This window comes from Erinaceus europaeus, chromosome 9, assembly GCF_950295315.1.
Source record: "Erinaceus europaeus chromosome 9, mEriEur2.1, whole genome shotgun sequence".
Taxonomy (NCBI): domain Eukaryota; kingdom Metazoa; phylum Chordata; class Mammalia; order Eulipotyphla; family Erinaceidae; genus Erinaceus; species Erinaceus europaeus.
In genome coordinates, this window is record NC_080170.1 from 82,763,530 (window position 1) to 82,789,020 (window position 25,491).

Genomic DNA, 25,491 nt, shown 5'->3' on the forward strand with positions numbered 1-25,491 from the left:
CGACTTCCATGCAGGTGGGGAGACGTGGGCTTGAACCAAGATCCTAACCAGTCCTTGCGCTTTGCACCACGTGCACTTAACCCGCTGCGCTACCACCCGACTCCCTTAGTGACAACTTCTAAGTGGGTTCCACCAGGAAAAGTGAGTGTTTTTGTTTTTGTTTTTTAAGATTGTCAGTATTTTAGAACCTAGAACCCAGCTCTCTTGCTTTGAAGATGGGAGTTTATACTATATGCCCATGGAAAGAAAATAGCCACACTGTAAACCACAAAACAATTCTAAAAAGGGGCAAGACCATGGGAGGTCAGGAAGCCTGTGTCACAGGATAGGAAGGCACACCCTGCCCATTTATGGCCCCTCCATCACAGGCTGGGTCTCAGAGCAGTCATGCTACTGGAACAAAATGCAAGGCGCCTGCTCACTGGAATGGAGCCAGCAAGTTGAGCTGCTAAAATCACACTTTTTGCAAAGACTAGAACTGGTCCTGCCAGGCTCCACCCCCTTGTGCAGCCCCGGGTCTATAATTGCTGCTTTGATCCACTTAGGATAAAGGGAGGCAAACCAGAAAATATAGAAGCTCCTTCTCCTACATTACCCCAAAGAGTAGCTACTGTCTATGAACTTTGTTAGCCCTGTTTCCTGAAGACTCTGACCATAATACTAACTGGGACTGATTAGATCCATTCAAACAATCAGTCAATTGAATTGAGATATCAACCACACCAGTTGGCTTTATGAAGCAACTAGCTAATTGAGTCACTGGTGGTAGTGGAAAAGCTACTTTGTTTGGACATGGCCTCATTCTCTTCTCTACTGAAGCTTTATCAGTGTCTTAGTTTGTTTACCTAGACAGGGTCTTCATTTACTGGTTTCTCAGGACCAGTGGGACCCACACCATGAGGCTTGGCTAACCTAGCAGACAAGAGCCTGAATACTCTCATGGTTCAGTCACAGAACAGTCAGTTCTTTCACTGACCACTGTGGAATGAGCACTGACTCTGTGAGCGGGCATGCAGGGCATCCTCTGTCTGATGGCCAAGCCCTGTTTCAAAGTTCCCCAGTAACCATGGAGATGGCTGGAAGGGGGTGGGAAAGCTCTGTGAGGGGCTTTTGTCACTTCAGACTCACTAGAAGGAGGGAATGAACGGCTAGGTTCTGAGCCTGGCTAAGAAAGAAGGGAAAGAACTGGCAAGTGAGAACTGAGCTGCTCAGAAAGGAAGAACCCAAGTCAGGTTAGAACATGGCAACAAGATTTCTGTGTGCTAGTCCCCCTCAACACCTCTCCACTGTTTCCTTTTAGCTGAGCCCACTCACACAGGCTGCAAGGGCTTTTACAAAGAAGGACAGGAGCCTCATGCACTGGGGAGGTTCTGGTCATGAAGCAGCACATTTGAGCACTGTTAGGCTGCTGGACACAAGCTGTATTGGTATGTGGCTGGGAACTTTCAGTGGCAGCTCTCAAATCTAGGCCTGTCTGACCCTAAAATTTGTATTTTTATAGTAATGAATACAAATAAGAAAAATATAAGCAAATATATATTTATATTCCTGGTGAGGTGTGGAGAGAAAATGCCCCTCTTCTGTAGGTTATACAGTCAAATGTCCCACATTTGAAGAAATTACAGGGGCTAGCACATCTTGAATGCAATAGAGAAGCCTGACCCTGGGAAAATCATCTTCATAACCATGGTAATTCCCCTGCCAGGTAAGTGTCAATTTAAAATATTTTACTATCACATAAGGGACACTGATTTTTGAGTATCACATTTTCCTCTCCAAGGGTACAACTCACTCACTGTCTTTTTGATTATGTCAGACAAAAAGCACATTATGTCCAAAATGTGGTGTGTCTGACAAAGATGTTGATACACTATTACAAGAAAGAAGTACAGTGTCTAGAAAGAGAGAGAACATTGTTGGTACTCCTTAGTTGACACTTGGAACACTTTGTCCCAATCTTGGGGCACAATTTAAGAAAGACACAGAAAAACTGAGCAAAATTTTCAGAAGAGTCTGACCTAAAAGGCAAGTGAATCTTGAGTGATGCCTTATGCAGAAAACTAAGGAACTGAGGCTATGTTGCTAGGAGAAGAGTTGGAATTTGGGATGACATGTAGAAGTTGGGAAGGATGGGGAAGAGAAGAAAGATAACAGATAAATTCAAAGCTTGAAATTTTCTTTTTTAAGAATATATTTTATTATTTATTGGATAGAGACACAGAGATATTGAGAGGGAAAGAGGAGACAGAAAAAAGACACCTGCAGCACTGACTCATGGTTTGTGAAGCTTCTTCCATGTAGGTGGGGACAGGGCTTGAACTCATGTCCTTCTTGTGCATGGTAACTAACATGTGTGCTTGAAATTTTCTACAGAAGAATGCAATTCTCCAATGCGATATTATAGACTTACAGAACAAATATAAGGGTGTCACTAGCTGCTTGACTTTCCAATATGTGAAAAGTAGTCTTCTTTGTGAGGTCTTTCATCACCGGAGAGATTCCCAGTTGAGCCAGTACTTGGTGTTGATGTGATAGTCTCAAACATCAAGACTCCACAACCTTTATAGTCCCTTCCAACCTCAAAATTCCACATCTGCCTGTATGTTTTCCATCATAAATGTCTCCTCAGATTCCATATTTCTCCCTCCTACAATCATTTGCACCTAATCTATTATGTATTCTTTATTTTCACTCAAACTAATTCTATTTTAAAATATTTCAATACTCAGTATAATCATTAATGGCTTTTTATTTTTTATTTATTATGTAATTCCCCCCCCCCTTTTGTTGCCCTTGTTGTTTATTGTCGTTGTTGTAGCATTAATGTTTTTGTGCATTGTCCCTACAGCAAAAACCGTGTCTTGGTTCTTAATCTTTTTGATAAGTCAATATTTACATTGTATTTCTAATGTAATACATTTAAAGGAAATCTCTTGCCCATGGATGAAGGAAGTTTATTTTTATCAATGTATTATTCTAAATTTTCCTTCCTAATGACCACATACTGTCATCATTTCCTCTTCTAAAGTGGGACAGCAACAGGACAGATTTTGCTGGTTTCTCTGGTCTCTGCAGAATTTACTTGTGTTGATAATGATGCTATATATGTATTCAATCCAGTTCCTTCATTCATTCAATAAATATTTGTAGCATGTCAAATAATGTTGCAGGAACGGAGGAAACAACAGTGAATAACACAAACCAAATTTTCTGCTCTGCAGAGCTGCCTTTCAATGAAGGAGGCAGACAGTATGCAAGATAAAAAGTAAATATATATATGCTAAACAAAATACATATAAGATGGTGACATGTACTACAGAAAAAATACAGGAAGAAATGTATGAGAGGGGGTGGGGAGATAAAAAGGATCTTTTATTTAGGTTGAATACTGAAGTCACTTTACATTTCATTAAGTAGTGGGAGCACCCTTAAGAAGGTAACCGTTCAGTTAAAAGTTTCAAGGGATTAAATGAGTGTGCAGGGTAATTGTCTATCAAAAGAACACCCAGGTAGAAGGAATAGAAAGTATAAATGCAATACGTAATCATGTTATGAACACCTGCTGATTGTGTGATGAATTAAAACACAGGTCCAGAAGTTGGGCGGTAGCACAGCTGGTTAAGCTCACGTGGCGTGAAGCGCAAGGACCAGAGTAAGCATCCGGGTTTGAGCCCCCAGCTCCTCACCTGCAGGAGAGTCCCTTCACAGGCGGTGAAGCAGGTCTGTAGGTGTCTCTCCCCTTCTCTATCTTCCCTTCCTCTTTCCATTTCTCTGTCCTATCTAACAACGACGATATCAATAACAACAACAGTAATAACTACAACAATAAAAAAACAAGGGCAACAAAAAGGAAAATAAATATAAAACAACTTTTTAAAAAAAGTCCTGGGGGTGCGCAGTGGGTTAAGCGCACACGGCGTGGAGCACAAGGACCGGCTTAAGGATCCCAGTTTGATCCCTCTGCCCCCCACCTGAAGGGGGGGTCACTTTACAGGTAGTGGAGCAGGTCTGTAGGTGTCTTATCTTTCTCTCCCCCTCTGTCTTCCCCTCCTCTCTCCATTTCTCTCTGTCCTATCCAACAACAATGACATCAATGACAAGAATAATAATAACTACTACAACGCTAAAATAACAAGGGCAACAAAAGGGGAAAAAAATAGCCTCCAGGAGCAGTGGATTGGTGGTGCAGGCACCAAGCCCCAGCAATAAACCTGGAGGCAATAAACAAACAAACAAACAAACAAAACACAGGTCCTTTGCACACAGAATCTTGAAGAGAAAAGATGAAATGGAGATACTGAGCTAGATACTGAGAGTCTAAGAATACCACTCTGTCAAAATAATAAACAGTAGGGGTAGATAGTATAATGGTTATGCAAGAGACTCTTAAGCCTGAGGCTCCAAAGTCTTATGTACAATACCCCATACCACCATAAACCAGAGCTGAGCAGTGCTCTGGTAAAAATAAATAAACACATAAATACATTTTAAAAATAAGTAACAAACTGTCAAATGCCAACTTCTACATGACATCAGTCGGATCACTGAATGATGAATCTTTTTTGGTTAGACTAGACCAGCCATTGTCTCCCAAATACACCTTGCAGGTTGCTATCTCCAGGCCTCTGGCAACCTACCAAACAAGCCAGAAAGCTCTTTCCACATGTCCTACGTTAGATTAGACACAGTCTTCCAAGTCCAGCCCAAATCTGCTGACCCTCATGGAGGTCTTTAAATCACCTAGAGGTCCATTTTTCTAAGTCTAAAGGACAACAGGCCTTCTTTGCCTCAGTCTACTGACTTAGAACCTGCATCCTGACAAGATGCATGGGAGTACTGCACACATTTGAAGTTTAAGCAACTCTAGACTACTCTTCTTTATTTTTTTAATACTTTATTTCACCAGCACTATCCACAGCTCCTGGTGGCCATTATTTCCTTTTTTTTTTTTTTCCTAATCTTTATTAGAACAGAGAGAAATTGAGAGGGGGAGATAGAAAAGGGGAGAGGAGGTTGGGTGGTAGCGCAGTGGGTTAAGCAGACGTGGCACGAAGTGCAAGGACCCAAGTAAGGATCCGGGTTCGAGACCCCGGCTCCCCACCTGCAGGAGAGTCACTTCACAGGTGGTGAAGCAGGTCTGCAAGTGTCTCTCTTTCTCTCCCCATCTCTGTCTTCCCCTCCTCTCTCCATTTCTCTCTGTCTTATCCAACAATGACGATATCAATGACAATAATAATAACTATAACAACAGTAAAAAACAAGGGCAACAAAAGGGAAAATAAATAAATAAATATTTTATAAAAGAAAGAAATACAAGGGCAGAGAAAGATAGATGCCTGCATACCTACTTCACTGCTCCTGAAACATTCTCCCTGCAAATGGGTCTGCAGGGTAGCTTGAACCTGGGTCCTTGCACTTGGTAATATGTGTGTTTAACCAGGTGCACTACCACCTGGCCCCAAATACTCATCTTCTAATGTTGTTACACTCTGTAAACTCTGTAGGGCGTTTACAAATACCAAGGCCTACTTCCATCTTTAGAGATTCTGATATAATCAGTAGAGGGTGAAAGTTGTGCGTTGAGGTGTTTTTTTTCCCCCCTTTAAAAAGAAAAGCAAAAACTTCCCAGGTGATTCTTTTTTTAAATTTTTTTATTTATAAAAAGGAAACATTGAGTAAACCACAGGATAAGAGGGGTACAACTCCACACAATTCCCACCACCAGAACTCTGTATTCTATCCCCTCCCCTGATAGCTTTCCTATTCTTTAACCCTCTGGGAGTATGGACCCAAGGTCATTGTAGGATGCAGAAGGTGGATGGTCTGGATTCTGTTAATTGCTTCCCTGCTAAACATGGGCACTGACAGGTTGATCCATACTCCCAGCCTGTCTTTCTCTTTCCCTAGTAGGGAAGGGCTCTGGGGAAGGGTCCCAGGTGATTCTAAGATGCAAGAGAATTACTGATAGGTCTCACTCATTTCCTTATATTCCTCTCCCAACTGTTTTGCCCTAGCAGCCAAGCAGCCTGCCCTCAGGCCTAGTTATTTTTTCTCTGAGGCGGATTCTTAAGTATGCAGCACCAGGACAAGAGGCATCCCCTTCATTTTTCTTCCCTTGGCTGGAGGTTCATGCCCTTAGCTTCAGGAAAGCCTTCACAGAATAAAGACAACAGAGAAGAGGCAGAGGGAGTAGGAAAAGGCAAGCTGGGAACAGACTCCCCCACCCAGCAGTATGGCCTTATGGGAAGCAGCCTTGGGCAAGTAACTTAAGTTCCTTCTCTGTAAAAGGAGGACAACAATCTCTTTCCTGCCTGCCTCATGGAGTCACAGGATCTAGAGGAAAACCAACAGAAGTCATGTGTGAAAAGTGTCTTTTAAAATAGTAGGCTTAATGTATATGAAAGCTGGCATGGCTTCCTGAACAGCATGCGTATTTTAAACTCAAACATCTGCTTTTCCTCTACTTCCCAAGTCTAAGCAAGGATTTTAAACAAAGTTTTGCCTTAACATCCAAATGAATGAATAAGCCTGTATGTAGTACTGTCTGTATTGACATGGACTGTTATAAATTAAGTTACATCTCTCTGTACTATCAGTCTCCAGAAAGCAGTGGTAGTGTAGTGTGAGGGTATTTTGATTAAGACCAGCTACATTGAGAGTGTTCAATCAATATTAATCAATGAGGCCTAATTTCAGATGGTACCATGCAAGGCCATATTATGCCATAACTAAAGTGATGAGACTACTTATCAGATACCCATATGACTACATACTAAGTAACCTTAGTTTAAAAGTATCTTTGGTTAACCATTCTGTAATCTGAAAGACTAAGAGTTCTGGTTCCTTGAAAATAGATTTTCTATTTTACTAAAAGGAGAAATTCATTAAAAGTCACTCTAAATGCTAAATATGGAAAGTTAAGAATAGAAGTAACTATGTTGCCTTTATCTAGAACAAGCACTAGATACTGAAATAATATGAGGCTACTGCTCATCTGCACATATTTCCTCCGCATTTCTCCTTACAGACTATTTGAGAAGCAGAACTTGAACTGCGTTTGGTGTATTGCACCAAAGTAAAAGACTCTGGGGTGGAGGGGAGGGTTCAGGTCCTGGAACATGATGGCAGAGGAGGACCTAGAGGGGGTTGAATTGTTATGTGGAAAACTGAGAAATGTTACACATGTACAAGCTACTGTACTTTACTATTGACTATAAACCATTAATCCCCCAATTAAAAAAAACTATTTGAGGTTCCTATTCTGGTAGTTTTCTTTGTTTGTTTTTAAAACAAAATGCCCTTTAGAGAGGCAATAGGAAGTTTTCAGCACCTAGTCTGGAGTGAATCAGTTGCTGAATAGAGCAGCAGTACTCAGGATTTTGGATTTCATAAATTTAAAATTACAAGTTCATAAATTTCATCAATTTAAAAAGATTTGGCAATCTCCGGGATTACTATTAATTTTTATGAGGGGAACATCAACCAACAATGTTTCATAATAGAACGAAAAGTTCAAATTAAGCCATAAAGCACATAATAGCAGAATAAAGGAATGTTCAAGAACAGATCACTGCTACCTTTAAAATGTGATGCCATAGATGGATAAGTATATCTTATATCCCCTATTTCTACTTCACAGTAGCAACTGTGAGCCACTGCATTAGAGAGCTAGGAGGGCTTGAAAATAATTAGAGATGAGGTAAAGAAGATGGTATGTCCAAAAAGAGGGGAAAGGGGATGGGGGGGGGGTAGAAAAAAGTACTCTAGGATGGTATTGACCCATATCACTTACCCATATGTCCTACTTTCCACCTTATATAAAAGCAGATTTGGTTAACCATTCTGCAATCTGAAAGACCAAGACACCTGGTTCATTCAAAATAGGTTTCCTGTTTTACTAAAAGGAGGAGTCCTTTAAATGCTAAATATGGAAAGTTAAGAATAGACATAGTTGTGTTTAAGCCAAGGTAGCTGGAGATAGTAGAGCCCTATCACATTGGACCTGCAAGGAATTTCACCTCTTGGTTGTAAGCCAGGGATGTCAGGAGTCACAGATATTACACTTGAAGGAAGAAAGCTTACAGGGGCAAAGGGTCCCTGGCCCTGGTGCTAACATTTCCTTTTCATTCCTGTGTGTCCTGGGAATGGCAAGTTGGTTCTCTAAGGAGACAGACAAGGATAGACAGTTTTAAAAAAGCAAAGCAAAATAAAACAAAGCAACACAACACAACACAAACAAGAATGTGACTAAAGAGAGTCGGGCGGTAGCTCAGCGGGTTAAGCACAGATGACGCAAAGCACAAGGACCAGTATAAGGACCCCGCGGGGTTTGAGCCCCCGGCTCCCCACCTGCAGGGGAGTCACTTCATAGGTGGTGAAGCAGGTTTGCAGGTGTCTTTCTCTCTCCCTGTCTTCCCCTCCTCTCTCCATTTCTCTCTGTCCTATCCAACAACGATGACATCAATAATAACAACAATAACTACAGCAATAAAACAACAAGAGCAACAAAAGGAAATAAATAAATATTTTAAAAAAAGAATGTGACTAAGATGGAAGAAGGCTCTAACAAAAATTTTAAATCTTTCTGTAGCTGAAAACTTTCATAATGAAACAAACCCCTCCCTTTGAAGACCATGAGCAGCGAAAGTGTCCCAAACACTTTCTGACATAGGTCAGTTCCATTTTACCTGAGAACCTGAAGTGGGGAGGCCGGCCACCCACTCTCATGTTAAAGCCTGGCCCCACTGGTGTTTCAGCCCAGTTTCCTCTCTCAATTGATAGTAAGTCACATGAGACAACTCAAACAATTTTCTAACTTTCTGATCTGTCCTCTTTCTTCCATTTCTGTTATCAGACAGGTTTTCATTCATCCTGAGTTTGGTTAAAAACAGCCTCATTGGGGCCCAGGCAGTAGTGCACCTGGTTAAGCGCACACCTGATAGTGCACAAGGACGCAGGTTCAAGCCCCTTAGTCCCCACTTGCAGGGGGAAAGCTTCACAGGTGGTGAAACAGGGCTGAAGGTGTCTCTCTGTCTCTCTCCCTCACTATCTCCCCTCCCTCTCCCAATTTATCTGTCCCTATCCAATAAATAAATTTAAAAACTAAAAAAAAACAAAAACAAAAACACACAACCTCACTGTTTGATACTAGGGGTGGGGAAAACTCTTTTCTCGGTTCTCGCTCAGTGAGATCCACACTCCTGCCCTGGGGTGTGAGGACTCCCTTATTTTTATTTCTTTATTGGGGAATTAATGTTTTATATTCAACAGTAAATACAATAGTTTGTACATGCATAAAATTCCCCAGTTTCCCATATAATACAACCCCCACTAGGTCCTCTGTCATCCTTCTTGGACCTGTATTCTCCCCACCCACGCACCCCCACCCCAGTCTTTTACTTTGGTGCGATACGCCAATTCCATTTCAGGTTCTACTTGTTTTTTTTTTTTTTTTCCTGATCTTATTTTTCAACTTCTGCCTGAGAGTGAGATCATCCCATATTCATCCTTCTGTTTCTGACTTATTTCACTTAACATGAATTTTTCAAGGTCCATCCAAGATTGGCTGAAAACAGTGAAGTCACCATTTTTCACAGCTGAGTAGTATTCCATTGTGTATATAACAACTTGCTCAGCCACTCATCTTTTGTTGGACATCTGGGTTGCTTCCAGGTTTTGGCTATTACAAATTATGCTGCTAAGAACATATGTGTACACAGATCTTTTTGGATGGATGTGTTGGGTTCCTTAGGATATATCCCCAGGAGAGGAACTGCAGGGTCATAGGGTAGGTCCATTTCTAGCCTTCTGAGAGTTCTCCAGACTGTTCTCCACAGAGGTTGGATCAATTTACATTCCCACCAGCAGTGTAGGAGGGTTCCTTTGACCCCACACCCTCTCCAGCATTTGCTGCTGTTACCTTTTCTGGTGTATGACATTCTCACAGGAGTGAAGTGGTATCTCGTTGTTGTCTTTATTTGCATTTCTCTGACAATCAGAGACTTGGAGCATTTTTTTCATGTGTTTCTCGGCCTTTTGGATCTCTTCTGTAGTGAATATTCTGTCCATGTCCTCCCCCCATTTTTGGATGGGGTTATTTGTTGCCTTGTTGAGTTTGACAAGCTCTTTATATATGTTGGTTATTAAACTATTGTCTGATGTTATGGCATGTAAAGATCTTCTCCCATTCTGTGAGGGGTCTCGTGGGTTGGGTAGTGGTTTCTTTTGCTGTGAAGAAGATTTTTAATTTGATGTAGTCCCATAGGTTTATACTAGGACCCCCCTTTTTATCCCAGTTGCTGGTTGTAGCCAAGAGTCAGGATCTCTGACTGCCCTCTAATCCCCCCTCCCTCTCGGTTGCTCCCCCCCCCCCCCCCCCCCCCCCCCCCCCCCCCGTCCCCAAACCCCAAAGCTTCTAGAGCCAGAGGTGCTGCGGTCCTGGGGATGGGGGTTCTGCCCAGAGGTGGTTGGTCTGTCCCGGTTTGGGATGACTCAGACCTGCCTGAGTTGTTCTGGGAAGTGGTGGGAAGCGCGCAGGGGGGGGGGGTGGGTGGTGGCGGGGGGGGGGGGGGGGGGGGGGGGTGGCAGGGGGGGCAGGGTATTCCCCTCAGCAATCACCGTGTGAGCGGGGTTCGGTTCCCAATTACGATATGGGGGGAGGGGGCGGAGCGACAGGAGAGGAAGCTGAAATTTAAGTCTTTTCTTTTGAGAGCGATCAGAAGGAACCTAGCCTTGACGGTAGAAAGCTGAGACGCTGTTGATCTCTGGATAGAGACGGGCCGAGTAGGCCAGGGTTCCCAGAGCCACTGTAGTGGGATGGGTACGGTCTCTGGAAGTGGAGGAGCAGGGCTGGAGTGGGAGCTTTAGGAGGAGGAGAAAGGGAATGGGCAGGGTGAAGGAGGGCGTGTCCCCCAGCCCCCATCTGAGCCAGACTCCTTTCTCCACCCCAAGCCCCAAGCCTGATCTTATCCGCAACCAGGCCAGCTAGCGATAGGGGCTGAGAGCGCCAGAGGGTGCTTCAGGCTTTGTAGGAAATGAAGCAAAAAGAGAATTTTCCCCAAGCACAGTTCCTACCCACTTCCCTTCTCTCTCTGGCCACTGCTTTATCCTAAATCCCCACCTTGGACAGTTGGCACTGTGTCGGGAGGCTGCGCTGGGAGGTGGTGGACAAAAAGGTGCGAGGTGCAGGGGATGACTAAATGAAAGAAGGTGCCATGGGCTAGGAGTCCGGGGTTGAAAAGCTCAAGTGCTGGGAAGGCAAATTCATACGCAAAATTTTGGCTCTAATTTAAGATGGAAGATTATACGGTGTTGTAACTATGGGTTAGGTGTTTTGTTTGCATTTTGCTTTCATGTGTCTCTTGTAGACAAATGCTAAGAGCCCTTCTAGAGATCTGGACAAACCAGAAAGTTAAAATTCAGATTCAGCACTGACCCCTTACTTCCAAGGAGTTTAATCCTGGGAAGCTATCGCCGCAACCCCTCCCCCTTCTTTGTTCTTAAGCATTCTTTCACTTCCTACAAAAAGAAGTCCTACTAAAAATGCACCTTTTAATCCACCCAGCTGTTTTACTTCTGGGAATGTATTCTAAAGAAATATTGTAACTTAATAAAGGAACATATACTTCAGAGTTTACGTGGCCTTACTTATAAGAAAAAAAATAAACAATCTAAATGTTCAATGAGATGTACATAAACGGGGACATTCATGTTATTTAATATTACAGCTTTAAAATGATATTATGTGAGGGGTTTGATGATCAAAGACTTAGGTCATAACATTAACAGAAAAGGCAAAACAGTGATTTATACAATTCAGTCACAATTACGTGGAAATATATATTGCATATATATGCAATCTTTGGGTGGTAGAACTAACTTAAATGTATTTCCTTCTTTCCTCCCTCCCTCTCTTCCTCTTCTTTTTTTCCTCCTCCTCTTCTTCTTTTTTAATAGAGAGAGAGAGAGAAAGAGAGGAAAAGATACCACAGGATTGGAAGTTTTTCCCAGTACAGTGGAGGCTGGGCTTATTAAACCTGAGTTTCCTGGCACATGGCAAAGAAGGTATGAGCTATCTTCCTGGCTCCATATATTCTTCCTCCAACACATGTGCATATTTTCAGATTTCTCTACAACAGGGATACATTTACATTACTAATGAAAACATTTATTTCAAAGCTTCACCTATACATATGTAAATAAATCAAATAGATCTAAAAGTTTACAAGCATACATACATAATCATTGCTGAAAAGAAATTCAATAGGCCTGGGTAAAAAAGATAAGGTGTATTTGAGCAATTTTTCCTGTACTTGAATGTTTTTCCATAATTTGAAAAGGTATATGGAAGCTAAAGAGTGTGGGACAATTTTATATGTTTAAGACATTAATGAAAGAGGGGAAGGGTTTGCCACTGTGGGTCAGTAAAGGGGGAACTATGTGTGAGCTTTAGAATTCACAAGAAGGAAATGATGAGATTGTCTGCCTGCTCATTGGCAAGGACATGCTGAATCATGAGCAGAAAGGAAGAAGACTAAATGGAACTTTGAATGGCAAAGCAAAAAATACATTTCTAATCTAAACATAATTCCTTAGGAAAGGAGTTGAGGGTGTAGTGGATAAGAGAACGCCATCATAAAAATTTCTTTAAAAATAAATAATTATATTTATCAGGAGGAAAATTTTAATCATGAATGTGAGCACAAAGTAAACTTAATATCTTTGTATTTGGTTTTAGTTTCTTGATAGCAATTTTCAACAAAGAAGATAGTTATTATATTCTTCCTTCTCTCCTCCTTTTTTTCTTTTTTACTGAAGTACTGCTCAGCTCTCATTTATGGTGGTGCCTGGGACTTTGGTGTCTCTGGCATGGCTTGGAAGTCTTTTGGCATAACCAGCCCTGATTATTTTCATTTTGGTTTGAAAAAATGCCGAACAGTGATTCTTAATTTGTGATCCATTTCTGTTCTATAGAGAGGGAAAGTTAAAGATAGACTACGTCATGTGTACTCGTGGAGATAATTTATGTAATTATAGAAAATTTATAGTAATTTAACAAAAACCAGCTTCCATTGGATTGAAACTGTCCCAGTCTTGTGTGAAGACCTGGAAAAAAATGAATACATAGTTTCTTTTCAAATAACCTAACACTAGATACAGCAGGAAAATAGTTGGTGGAATATAAACTATGTCAGAAGCTGTATAATGGTAGAAAGTAAAACTTTTATGGTGTTGAAATGTAGGATTTTTCTGGATGGTGGATGTGGAGTTTGCCAAACTACTACATAGAAAGCACTCTGTCTGGCGTAAGTCATTCAGTTCCCCTCTCTTGATGCATCATCCTCTTTTAAGGGAGATCCCTAGCTGACCTCACCTCTCTAGCTGATCTCACAATGTATGAAGTTTTTCACATTTTCTTTTCCTTATGTATTGAAAACTGTACACTTGTTCACTGGGAACCAAGTGAGAGAGACCATTAGTTTGAATGTCACACCCTTGGTCTTCTTGAATCCATTATTTCCTCCCACGGCACTGTAGTCCCCCAAATCTATCACCTTTTCAGTTTCTCCATCCTCATCTCACTGTTTTCCAATCATCTGAATGAGAACCACCTATGGTTCCTTTCAGACCTTTACTATCTAAGGTTAACTAGAGCTAGGAGATTGATAGGAGATTGAATAATTAGGTCAATGTTAGGATTTCCACAGATATTTGCTGGTTAAATGGGGGGAAAAAAAGTGTGTCATTGGGGTTACATATGGTTTTGTATTGCTACCTACATGGCAGATGGAAACTATATTGCTTGGTATGCTGCAATTTACAAGACATAGCAAAGAAACATTCTTCTTCTTCTTCTTTTTTTCCCTAATTTTTATTAGATAGGTCAGAGAGAAAGACCTGCTTCACTGCTCATGAATCTTATGCTCTGCTTTATTGTGATTTCTTAATGCCTTCTATGAAAATCAAAGGAAGTGGCAGGGAATCACTAAAAATTATAGTAGCAAAATAGAAAGCATTCTTGCTTACTATGCCTAAAACCCCAAAACGAAACATAAGCATTTGTATGATACTTGAGTTCACAAAATGGAAGAACTTTCTAACCGTACCCTTAAAAAACAACAGCAACAACAAAATCTCTTTAGAGACCATTTTATAGAAACATGTGATGAAACCCAGAGGTACTTTTATCTCATAACTTCCATACCAAACGACTAATATATGCGTTTGGTGTCTTGTTCTGACTGGGGATATGTTTGAGCCCAGCTTTGGAATCTCCTCCAGTTAGAACATCTGTTCCACAGTTGTTAATGTTTGTTTGGTAATGCTCAAAAGAAGGCAGCAGAAGGGAAGAATTTTTAACAATGAGACTCAAGATAGACTAGATCTATAGCATAGTTTATTTTGAAATGGCATTTTAGGGGAAACAAACTGACCTGTATGTTAGAGGAAAAAAAAAAAAAGGAGAAAGAAAAGAAGCAGGAACAAGAAATAGATGTCCATTCAATACTGGAATGTAGTTCAGCTTATTTTCATCATTTCTTAATTTTTTTTCTCCACGCAACATTTGCTCATTGAAGGATTATTACATTCCATAATTGCCAAGTTTAGTTTTTTTAATTTTTAGACAGATTTGAATGTCTAGTAGAAATAATCACAGGTAATTTCTATTGATTCTATAGTTTTCAAGAATAAAAAAAAAGTAGCACTTTTCTTGGGAAGTCTAAGTAAGATCTTCGTCATTTGGAAATTTGCTATCTTAATCAAAGAAGCAGAACTATCTTTAGAGTAGATGAAACTGGTTTAAATTACTCCATCATTTTATTAAGTAATGGAATGTCAAAGGAAAATCAAACTGACCTACATTCACACTGTGGTACAATTATATTTAATATATAAATCCAACTACTAGATTATATTTGTTAAATGATTTTTAAAATGAGTATGTCCTGTCTGTCATTAGTGCTATCCTTAAATTATTTTTATACTATAACAAGAAAAGTTGTTTAAGAGTCCTAACAGAGATAATTTATACAGGTTCTGAATTTTACTCAGTGAAAAACTATTGCAGACTTGGCATCTGAAAACTTTGTAGGACAAACAGCTGGGTTTAGTTTCAAAGCTCCAAAATTAAATTAAAAGAGAGAAAGACCCTAATTCCTTACACCATCTGTTCAAAAAACAGTGAAAAAGATGACAGTCTTCTGTTGGGAGAACAACAAAATCTGTAAGTCCTTTTCTTACTCATTAGTTCAACAACATCCCTATAGAGGTATATGAAACAAACACTTTTATCCTCATGTTGCAGATAAGGAAAGAGAGGCTTCTTACTCCATGGCATGCAAAATATGAATAGCAAAGACAGGATTTAAAATTCCACTTATTTTTGTGACTGCTTCCAGTTCTATTATTTTTTGTTTTTTATCCTCTTTTTTTCTTTCTTCCCTTTCCTCTCAAAAGCTGAGATTATCTGTAGTGCCAGAAAGTAATTTTGCAAGTATTTACATGAGTAGCATACCTACATGAGCAAAAAGCTAAGAACTATTCATAGAACTACAGAGTGGCATCAATGCCAATCCTACTTTGCCTTCTTTCTCTAATACTTAGACTGAAAATGGAAGCTTATTAAAAACACCAACTCAGCACATTATATATCAGTTACATCAGTGCTAATTCTCTTTCTTCCTTCTTCCTTTTTTTTTTTTTTGCCAAAGAACCAGCTTTCTGCATGTGTGAAATGTCTTATCCCAAAACAACACACACATACACACACACACACACACACACACACACACACACACACACACACACACACACCTGGACTGCCCAGAAGACAGGTTCTAGAACAAGCCTATGGGCTATTTATTGCCCATGTACTAGTGAGGTTATGGGGAGGAGCACTGAAGAGAAATAGTTGGCTGAGGAGGTGTTCCTCAAACAAAAAAAGATTTACTGATTTTTATATTTAAGTAGCAGTAGCTAAAATATCTTTTAATCGATGTGTTGTTTTATATATTTCATCTGAAGGGTTAAAAAAAAATGACATGGCAAAAAGCAGAGTACCCTGGTTTAATTGAGCAGGGGAGCCCTTCTTCCCCCAAGCACTATTTGTAAGTTTCTAATGGTTCCTGCTGTGGGAATAAGGTTATTTGTATTGAGATATTTCTCAAAATAAGAAGGCAAGAACAATTTTTTAAGATTAAAGCATGAGTCCCCAAGCAATACATTTAGCCAAAAGTCCTAATCAAGCTCACTCCAACTCAGTGTTTCTGAGAGAAGAGGCTGTGGTCAGGAGTGCTTCTCTTTCCTGGAAACCTGATTGCTTATCTTCAAATCTGAGAATGGGGGTGTGAAAATAGAAGATTTGGCTTCCCAGGGAACTGGTTGGAAGGTTGCTAGATTGTTGTGGGCTGCATTCAGTTTGTTCAGGCCTAAAATAACAGTTCTGTTAGAGAAAGTTATTTTCAAACACATATCTCTCAGTATGAGACTAGGAAACTGATCAGATTTTATACTCTTTAACAATTCACTTTTCCCAAACTCATTCTTTTGTGTCCACTTTCTTGTTAGAGTTCCACCACAGGAGGTCAGCTGGACAGATATTATTATTCCATTTTACAGACGAAGAAGCCAAGACTCAGAAAGATGAAGGGAACTTCACAAGGTCACATGACAAATAATTCTTACATATTCTTGCAAAAATGTACTCAGTAAACACTACGGATGTGGTGCTACCAGTTCTGTGTCCTTGGAAAAACGTCCATGTCCTCACTATAGAGCAAGTGTAACAATAGCCTGCTTCATCTAACCCAAAGGATGAGTTGATTAGGAGAATCATTCTCCTAATCATTTCAAAAAATGAAATGATTAGGAGAAAGCATTTTCTAAGATGCCACCTGAAAACACACACACACACACACACACACACACACACACACACACACACCTCTATCAGGTTTCTTGTGCTTCTCTTAACATAGACTTCACTCTTACAAACAAAATATTGCTTGTTTCACATTCTCTATTGGTATTATGCAAGTCTTTTACAAATGTCAGCCAATGGCTAGAGCAGTCTGTCAGTCATGCTTTTACACAATCTCAAACTGAAGCTCTCCCCATAACCCTGCCCCTGCCCCATGATGGAGATTTTAAGATGAATGGCCAGAGATGACTTTGTTATAAGCTGCAAGCACTGGCTATAGGGACTGTGGGTCCAGCTGGTGTGTAAGGATGGGCTTGGGGAAGGAGGTATGCATAGAGAGAGTTGGATCTCTTTGAAATCATTATAGGGTCTTGTCTTCTTTGACAGGCTCAGATTGTAAATTTTCATGTTCATCTGAGAGCAATCTACTCTTTGCTAAATTTGAGGGGAAAGCTTTATAAAGCCAACTGGTATACAGTAGTATATTACAGCACTTCAAAAGTGGGCCTGGGCTTTCTCCATAGGGACCTTATTTGGGAGAGCAAATTGCAGATGACAAAAGTTGGAATAATTTTGGGAACACATAAGCACTTACACAATGAAAATATCTTGTCTTTTCAAAGGATAAACATTATACATGCTCATTATCTTAAAAAATTCACACAACACAGCAGAGTATGCAGTAAAAACAGAAAAACATCCATACAGAGAAAGCCATAATGTTTTGAGTCTATTCCATCAGATTTTTTTTTCTTACATATACAGTTGCCAAGAGAGAATTATGCTGTGCATGCTATTTTGTAAACTGTTTTTAAACTTAAGTATTGTTGGAGAGTAAATACATGTCATCTTTTAAGGCAGCTCTATAATAGAGGACATTTCCCCAAGCTCTGTAGTCATGTGAATCCTGCTCTCCTAAAGAGACCATCATCTGAGTCTCTTCTCCCCTGTCAGAGAGTCCTGACGCTGCTGGTTTCTAAGAAAAACTCTGGCCTGTTCTTTCTGGCCAACACCAACTGGCAACCCGGAAATACCATCAACTCAGCTGCATCATCTCGGGCAAACTACTACTCTCTAGAGCCCCAAGTTCTCTGTGTACTAAATGAGAAACTTGAATTGCAGTGTTCAAAGTTCTGAAATGGCCTATCAGCTTCTAGTAATGTATCTGTATTTGTCTTGGCACTGTATGATCCTGCCACTGAGTGGACAGGGCTGCTGGGTGCTCAGGGTAGTCCCAGCTATAGGTCCCACAGAAACTCTGCTGGTAGCTGATAACTGCAGCTGGCAACATAAGGGGAGGCACAGGGGTGTGTGTGTGGGGGGGGGTAAGGCTGAGTTAGGAAATAGGCCCTCCTGATTTCCTACTGAAATGGCAGCAGGTGATGTCTATTATGATGTCAAATGGAGCCCAGCAGTGACACATCCAGTAGAGCGCACACATTATTGTGCACAAGGACACAAGCCACAGAAGATGTCCAAAAGGTTGACAAACACATGAAAAAAGGCTCCAAGTCATTGATTGTCAGAGAAATGCAAATAAAGACAACAATGAGATACCACTTCACTCCTGTGAGAATCTCATACATCAGAAAAGGTAGCAACAACAAATGCTGGAGAGGTTGTGGGGGCAAAGGAACCCTCCTGTACTGCTCAGAAGGTTAGAGTGGATATATACTATGGCTCAGCAATTTGTTTCCTAGGGATAAATCCTAAGGAACCCCAAATACACCCATCCAAAAATATTTGTGTATATCTATGTTCAGAGTAGCACAATTTGTAATGGCCAAAACCTGGAAGCAACCCAGGTGTCCAACAACAGATGAGTGGTTGAGCAAGTTGTGGTGTATGTACACAATGGAGTACTACTCAGCTATTAAAAATAGTGATTTCACAGTTTTCATCCCATCTTGAATGGAGCTTAAATAAGTCATATTAAGTGAGATAAGCCAGAAAGAGGATGAATATGGGATAACCTCACTCATAGACCAAAGAGAGAGAGAGAGAGAATGAGAAATAAGAATAGAAGGTTGAAAGGGGGCCAGGCGGTAGTGCAGTGGGTTAGGCGCACATGGCATGAAACACAAGGACTGGCTTAAGGATCCCGGTTCGAGCCCCCGGCTCCCCAACCGCAGGGGGGTCGCTTTACAAGCGAGAAAGCAGGTCTTCAGGTGTCTATATTTTTCTCCCCTTCTCTGTCTTCCCCTCTTTTCTCGATTTCTCTCTGTCCTATCCAACAACAGTAATAACAACAACAATGATAAACAACAAGGGCAACAAAAGAAAAAAAAAGCCTCCAGGAGCAGTGGATTTGTAGTGCAGGTACCAAGCACTAGCAATAACCCTGCAGGCCAAAAAAAAGAATAGAAGGTTGGAAACAGAAAGTAGAACTTGGACTGGATTTGGTGTATTGCACCAAAGTAAAGGACTCTTAAGGTGTGTGTATGCGTGTGTGTGTGTGTGTGTGTGTGTGCGTGTGTGTGTGTGTTTGGGGGTGGGTGGAGGGTTTTGGGTCCTGGTGCGTGATGATGGAGAAAGACCTAGGCTGGGGTGAAAGTGTTACAGAAAAGTGAGAAATTTTATACATGCACCAACAACTGTATATACTGTAAACCATTAATTCCTACCCACCACCCCCATAAAAAAGGAGAGATAGGGAAATGCTCTATACTAGGCAGATGTACAAACACTTGGGGGCAAGAAGAACTAAGGAAAGTGCAGTATGGCAGGAAACATACCACATGAGGAAGTTATATCTGGTGGTGCTGCAGAAAGGACAGATGGCTGACTGTGATGGGCTAGTAAGCCTTATTGGTATTTATGGAGCTGATGCTGGTCTGGAGGGCACTGAGGATGCATTAAAGGGTTTGTTGGGTCACATTAGTTAGTGACAAGCTCTTTTCAAAATAGTCTCCTTTCGCTTATTATAAAAAATGTAAGACTGATTTCTGATCTACTTTAAGTCAAAATCTGCCTATAGTTTCTGCCAAAAGGCAGATGTTCAGGGGAGGGAGATACACAGTAGCATATAGGACTTGCATGCAAGAGTTCCCAAGTTTGATCCCTGCTACCACCAGTAAGTAGAACTAGGCAGCGCTTTAGTTAGAAAAGAATACTTAGATGTTGGGCAGGGGTAGATAGCATAATGGTTATGCTAACAGACTTTCATGCCTGAGGCTCCCTCAAGTCCCAGGTTCAATCCCCTGCACCACCATAAGCCAGAGTTGAGCAGTGCTCTGGCTAAAAAAAAAGAAAAAATATAGATATTGAATCATAGTTTTCAAGTTTGGGATGGCTGCGACCCCTGTTTCATCTGCTTTTGCCAGTTTTCCTGAATCTCTGTAGGGCTAGGTTAATGTCAGATATCCAGAGAACTGTGATTCAGATGGCAGAGATAAGGTGGGAGGGGGAGATAGCATAACGGTTTTGCAAAGAGACTTGTTCAATCAACAGCACCACCACAAGTCAAAGCTGAGTAGTGCTCTGGTAAGAGATAAAAAATATACAATAAAAGTCAGCATATGCAATATCTGAGTAATTTGAAACAGCTCCCTATACCTAGACTTAACCCAGGACCTATGCTACAGTTGAAAATATGAGCAGGCCAGCCCAAATCCCTTTGGGACAAGAGAAAACAAGTTTAAAGTATTAGGAATATGTAAATTAGTAAACCTTACCTTCACCAGAAAGGGGGACACTAATCAATAAATTATAGATGTTATTAATGAAAATGATGTATAGCTCCAATAACCTGTTCATTAAATGCTATATCAGTTGATAAGTATCTAAATAATAAGGAAAGCTTCGTAGGAATGTGTAGGAAGCAAGTTTATATATAAAATGATTAATAAATTCTAGTGGGACCTCTCCAGACCCTTACTCAACTAGGGAAAAATAGAAACAGGACGGGGGTATGGACTGACCTGCCAATACCCTGTGTCCAGTGGAGAGGCAATTACAGAGCCAGAACTCCCACCTCTGCACCCCAGTGAAGAATTTTGGTCCACACTCCCAGAGGGGTCAAACAATGTAAACCAGAGGGCTCCATACCCCCATTCCACCAGGACCCGAAGCATCTGTCACAAGGAATCTTTTTTTTTTTTTTTGCCTCCAGGGTTATCACTAGGGCTGGGTGCCTATACTACAAATCCACTGCATATACTACAAATCCAAAATCCTTTTTTTTTGGGGGGGGGGTAGGACAGAGAATTTGAGTGGGGAGGAGAAGATAGAAAGGGAGAGAGAGACACCTGCCGACCTGCTACATGGCTTGTAAAGCTACCCCTAACACACACAGGTGGGGAGCCCTGGTCTAGAACTGGGATCCCTGGGGGTCGGGGCAGTAGCACAGCGGGTTAGGCGCATGTCACGTGACGCCAAGCGCAAGAACCAGTGTGAGGATCCCGGTTCTAGTTCCTGGCTCCCCATCTGCAGGAGAGTTGATTCATGGGCAGTGAAGCAGGTCTGCAGATATCTGTCTTTCTCTCCCCCTCTCTGTCTTCCCCTCCTCTCTCCTTTTCTCTCTGTCCTATCAAACAACTAACGACGACATCAACAATGAAGATGATGACCACAACAAGGCTACAGCAACGGGGGCAACAAGGGGCGGGGAGGGGGATGGCCTCCAGGGGCAGTGGATTCATGGTGCAGGCACTGAGCCCAGCAATAGCCCTGGAGGCAAAAAAAAAAAACAAAAAAAAAAAAACTGGGATCCTCACGTGAATACTTGGGCTTCCTACTATGTGCGCTAAACTCAGTGCACCACTGCCCAGCCCTAAGGAACCTGTTTTTTTTTTTTTTTTAATTCCATTGATGAAATGGAAGTGAATTTGGAAAGCAGCAGGGGAAGTCGAGCACTATTTTGCTTATCTGAGAGGTAAGAGGAAAAAAGGAAAGACACTTGGAAGTAGTAGTAGGGGTAGGTGTGACAGAAAGGGAGTAAAGCCAAGGACATTGAAAAAAGGGGGAATATATATATATATATATATATATATATATATATATATATATATAATCTGTAGATATAGATAGATAATCAGCCCATATAAGTGACCTTCGGAGAACTACTGCAGTTTTCAATGGAGGGGATGGAACACAGAACTCTGGTGGATGAAACTGATTAACAACTTTGTAAATCAATATTAAATCACTAATAAAAATACAAAAATAAATTATGGTGGGATTTTTTACACTTAAATTGTGTATATGGTGCATACATACACAGAGTATCTACAGAAAGATTCCCAAGAAAATTAATAGTAGTTACTTCTAAAGAGAGGAGCAGGACACTGAGGACAAGGATACATGGGAGATTTTTTTTGTTACACTGTACAATCATTAACATTTTGAACCGTAGGAATGTAATACCTGATTTTAAAAATATGGCTCTGAGAGACAACTCATGGGGTAAAGCAGGCACTTTGCTGATCACAAGGCCCTTAGTCCATGCCCTGGCACTCCACAGGAGCACCACAACATCTTAAGAAACCCCAGGGAAGGTAAAGTGTTACTGTGGTATCTGTTCTTTTATTGCTAGAGTTGACTAGACTAGAATAAAGTGAGTGAAAGAGTTGACCCAGAGTGATAGTAGTGCATATTCCTGAGGCCTCAAGACTACAAAAAAAAAAAAAAAAGTTAAAATGGCACTTTAAAAAGTCTCTCATTTAGCAGAATTCGATGCAGTGATTAGAAAGAGTAAGACTGGGGCCAGCTGGTGGCACACCATGTAGAACACACACATTACCAAGAGCAAGGATCTGGCTTAAAGGCCCTAATCATTAACTACAGGAGAGAAGCTTTATAAGCAGTGCAGCAGTGCTTCAGATCTCTCTCTCTCTCTCTCTTTCTCTCTGCCTCCAAGGTTATTGCTGGGGCTTAGTGCTGGTACTACAAATCCACTGCTCCTGGTGGTCTTTTTTTTTTTTTGTCCTTTCTTCCATTTTATTGGATAGGACAGAGATAAATTGGGGGAGGGGTAGATAGGGAGAGAGAAAGGCAGGCACCTGCAGATCTGCTTCACTGCTTGTGAAGTATCCCCCCTGCAAGTAGGGATCCAGGGGCTCTGAGTGGGTCCTTGCACTTAGTACTATGTGTGCTTAACCAGGTGCGCCACTGCCCAGCCTCTTTTTTTTTTTTTTTTTAAAGAAGAGAGAAATTAGTAGTCAGTCTGTAGTGCAGTGGGTTAAGTGCATGTGGTGCCAAGCGCAAGGACCAGAGTAAGGATCCCGGGGCTCCTCACCTGCAGGGGAGTCGCTTCACAGGTGGTGAAGCAGGTCTACAGGTGTCTATCTTTCTTTCTCCCCTCTGTCTTCCCCTCCTCTTTCCATTTCTCTCTGTCCTATCCAACAACGATGACACCAATAACAACAATAATAACTACAACAACAACAAAAAGACAACAAGGGCAAAAAATGGAAAAATAAATAAATATTTTTAAAAAGTTAAAAAATTTAAAAAAAAATAAGAGAGAAATTGAGAGGAGGGGAAGGGAGAGAGAAAAATAGACACCTGCAGACCTGCTTCCCACCTTGTGAAGCATTGCCCCTGCAGGTGGGGAGCTGGGGGCTCCAACTAGGATCCTTGACCAGGTCCTTTACCTTAGTACTATGTGTGCTCAACCAGGTGTGCCACCACCTAGCCCTGGGCTTTTTTTTTTTTTTTTTTCTCTTTTCTTCTCTTTTCCTCTCCATCATCCCCTTCCCTCTCAATTTCTCTGTCTCTTATCAGAAAACAGGAAAGAGAGAGAGAGAGAGAGATTGAGAGAAAGTCCCGCTGGAATGGATGGATTCACCATGCAGACATCGAGCCGTGATGATAACACTGGGGCAGCTAAGAAAAGAATGAGATTGAGTGATCATTACAAAAATGGATAGTTTCCCTATGTTTACTGTTATTTAAACAGCATATTTTGGAGCATATGTATTCAGAGCATAGTTTTATTTCTGTGGGTGAAATATCAGTTGGTGTTTCTATGTTTTAGTTATACACAGAGGAAGGTCTCTGTGTGGGTCACACTGTAGCTAGTAGCTGCATGTACTTACATAAATATTTAAATTGATTAAAATTTATTAGAGCTTAGTCCCTCAGCAGCATTAGTCTCCCCCCCACAAATGTTAAAAGACAAATGTGGCCAGTGGCAATCTTACTGGACAATAGAGAGAGAGTGAATTTCTTTCACTGAAGAAAGTTCTGTCCAGCAGAACTGGTTTATACAAATCAGCAGACTACAAAGGGGTGGGGTGTAGATGGGATGTAGAAAAAGGGTTTTGTATTTTATAAAATACCTACATTTGAATATAGTTTACAATCACTGTTATAATTTTACAAGATAAGATGATGGGGGCTGGATGGTGGCACACTATGATTGAGCACACATATTACCATGTACAAGGTTCAAGCCTCTAGTTCTCACCTGCAGGGAGGAAACTTCATGTACAGTGAAGCAGTGCTTCAGGAGTCTCTCTTACCTCTCCCCTCTCTATATCTTCCTTACTCCTCAAGTTCTGTCTGCCTCTATCCAAATAAATTGTGTGTGTGTGCACGTGGGAGATAGCATAATGATTATGCAAACAGCCTTCATGCCTGAAGTTGCAAGATCCCAGGTACAGCACCACCATGAGCCAGAGCTGAGCAGAGCTCTGGTAACTAAAACAGAATAAAACAAAAACAAAAACCAATAATAGTAAATTAATTAAAGTGGTTTTCACTGATGGGCTATTCACTAAAATCACATCCTAAATATTTTTTGCTTCACATAACTCCTGCCATCCCAGTCAAGAGTCCAAGGATGAAAGATCACCAAAGGGTCAGGGGTTGGTGGAGAGAGTCGTTGTTGTAAGTAAATCCAAAGTTGAGAGAGCTCCCCAGGCATTGGCTATCTCCCCTCCTTCTTTTCAGTCACATGGGGCAAAACTGGAGTGCCTGCCAGCAGGAGAAGTGGAGGCTGAGGTAATTTTAAGTTTTGGCATTCAGGAATTTGGCAGGAGGGAGGTGGGAACTAGTCAGGGAGGCCCACTTCCTAGGGATTCCAGAAGATGGGGACTATAAGTACCTCATTTTTGCTCCAGTTGGAGGAAGCTTATTCCTAAATTGGGGTTCATTACTTTTTATCAATAGCAGGTATCTGAACAGCAAACACAACACAATACTTTTAATGTGACTTCCGAGTTTTTATTACCTTCTGGACTGAGAAAATAGCTCAGCTGGTGGAATCTACACTGAGACTCCTGGTTCCAGGGCTGCGTGTATCTGAGAGCATCTCTTTCACAGGTAAAAGTATCATATATAAAAGAAATAAAATAAATATATATTTAATTCTTCTTTTTGGAGCTAAGTGGTGGTGCACTTATAGGTCACCCTGCACAAGGACCAACGTTCAAGTCCCCAGCCCTTTCCTGCAAAGATGGGGAAGCCTCACGAGTGCTGCAGCAAGTCCTAAAGGAGTCTCTCCTCTGTTTCTCTTTCTATTTATTTCACTTTTATCAAGATTAATTAATTAATTAGAGAAATAAAAAGGAAAACATATGACCACTATGAGCAATATGGGCACTGAGCCCCAGCAAAAATCCTGGTGGAAA

At 41.1% G+C, this 25,491-nt stretch overlaps 1 protein-coding gene and 1 pseudogene across 1 annotated transcript in view; both read right to left on the reverse strand.

Moving 5' to 3' along the window:
• Positions 1-25,491, reverse strand: part of ARHGAP31 (Rho GTPase activating protein 31) — a 143,639-nt gene that overhangs the window by 95,328 nt on the left and 22,820 nt on the right. The gene's annotated exons all lie outside the window — the stretch shown is intronic.
• On the reverse strand, positions 1,559-1,713 carry LOC132540521 (U1 spliceosomal RNA; annotated as a pseudogene).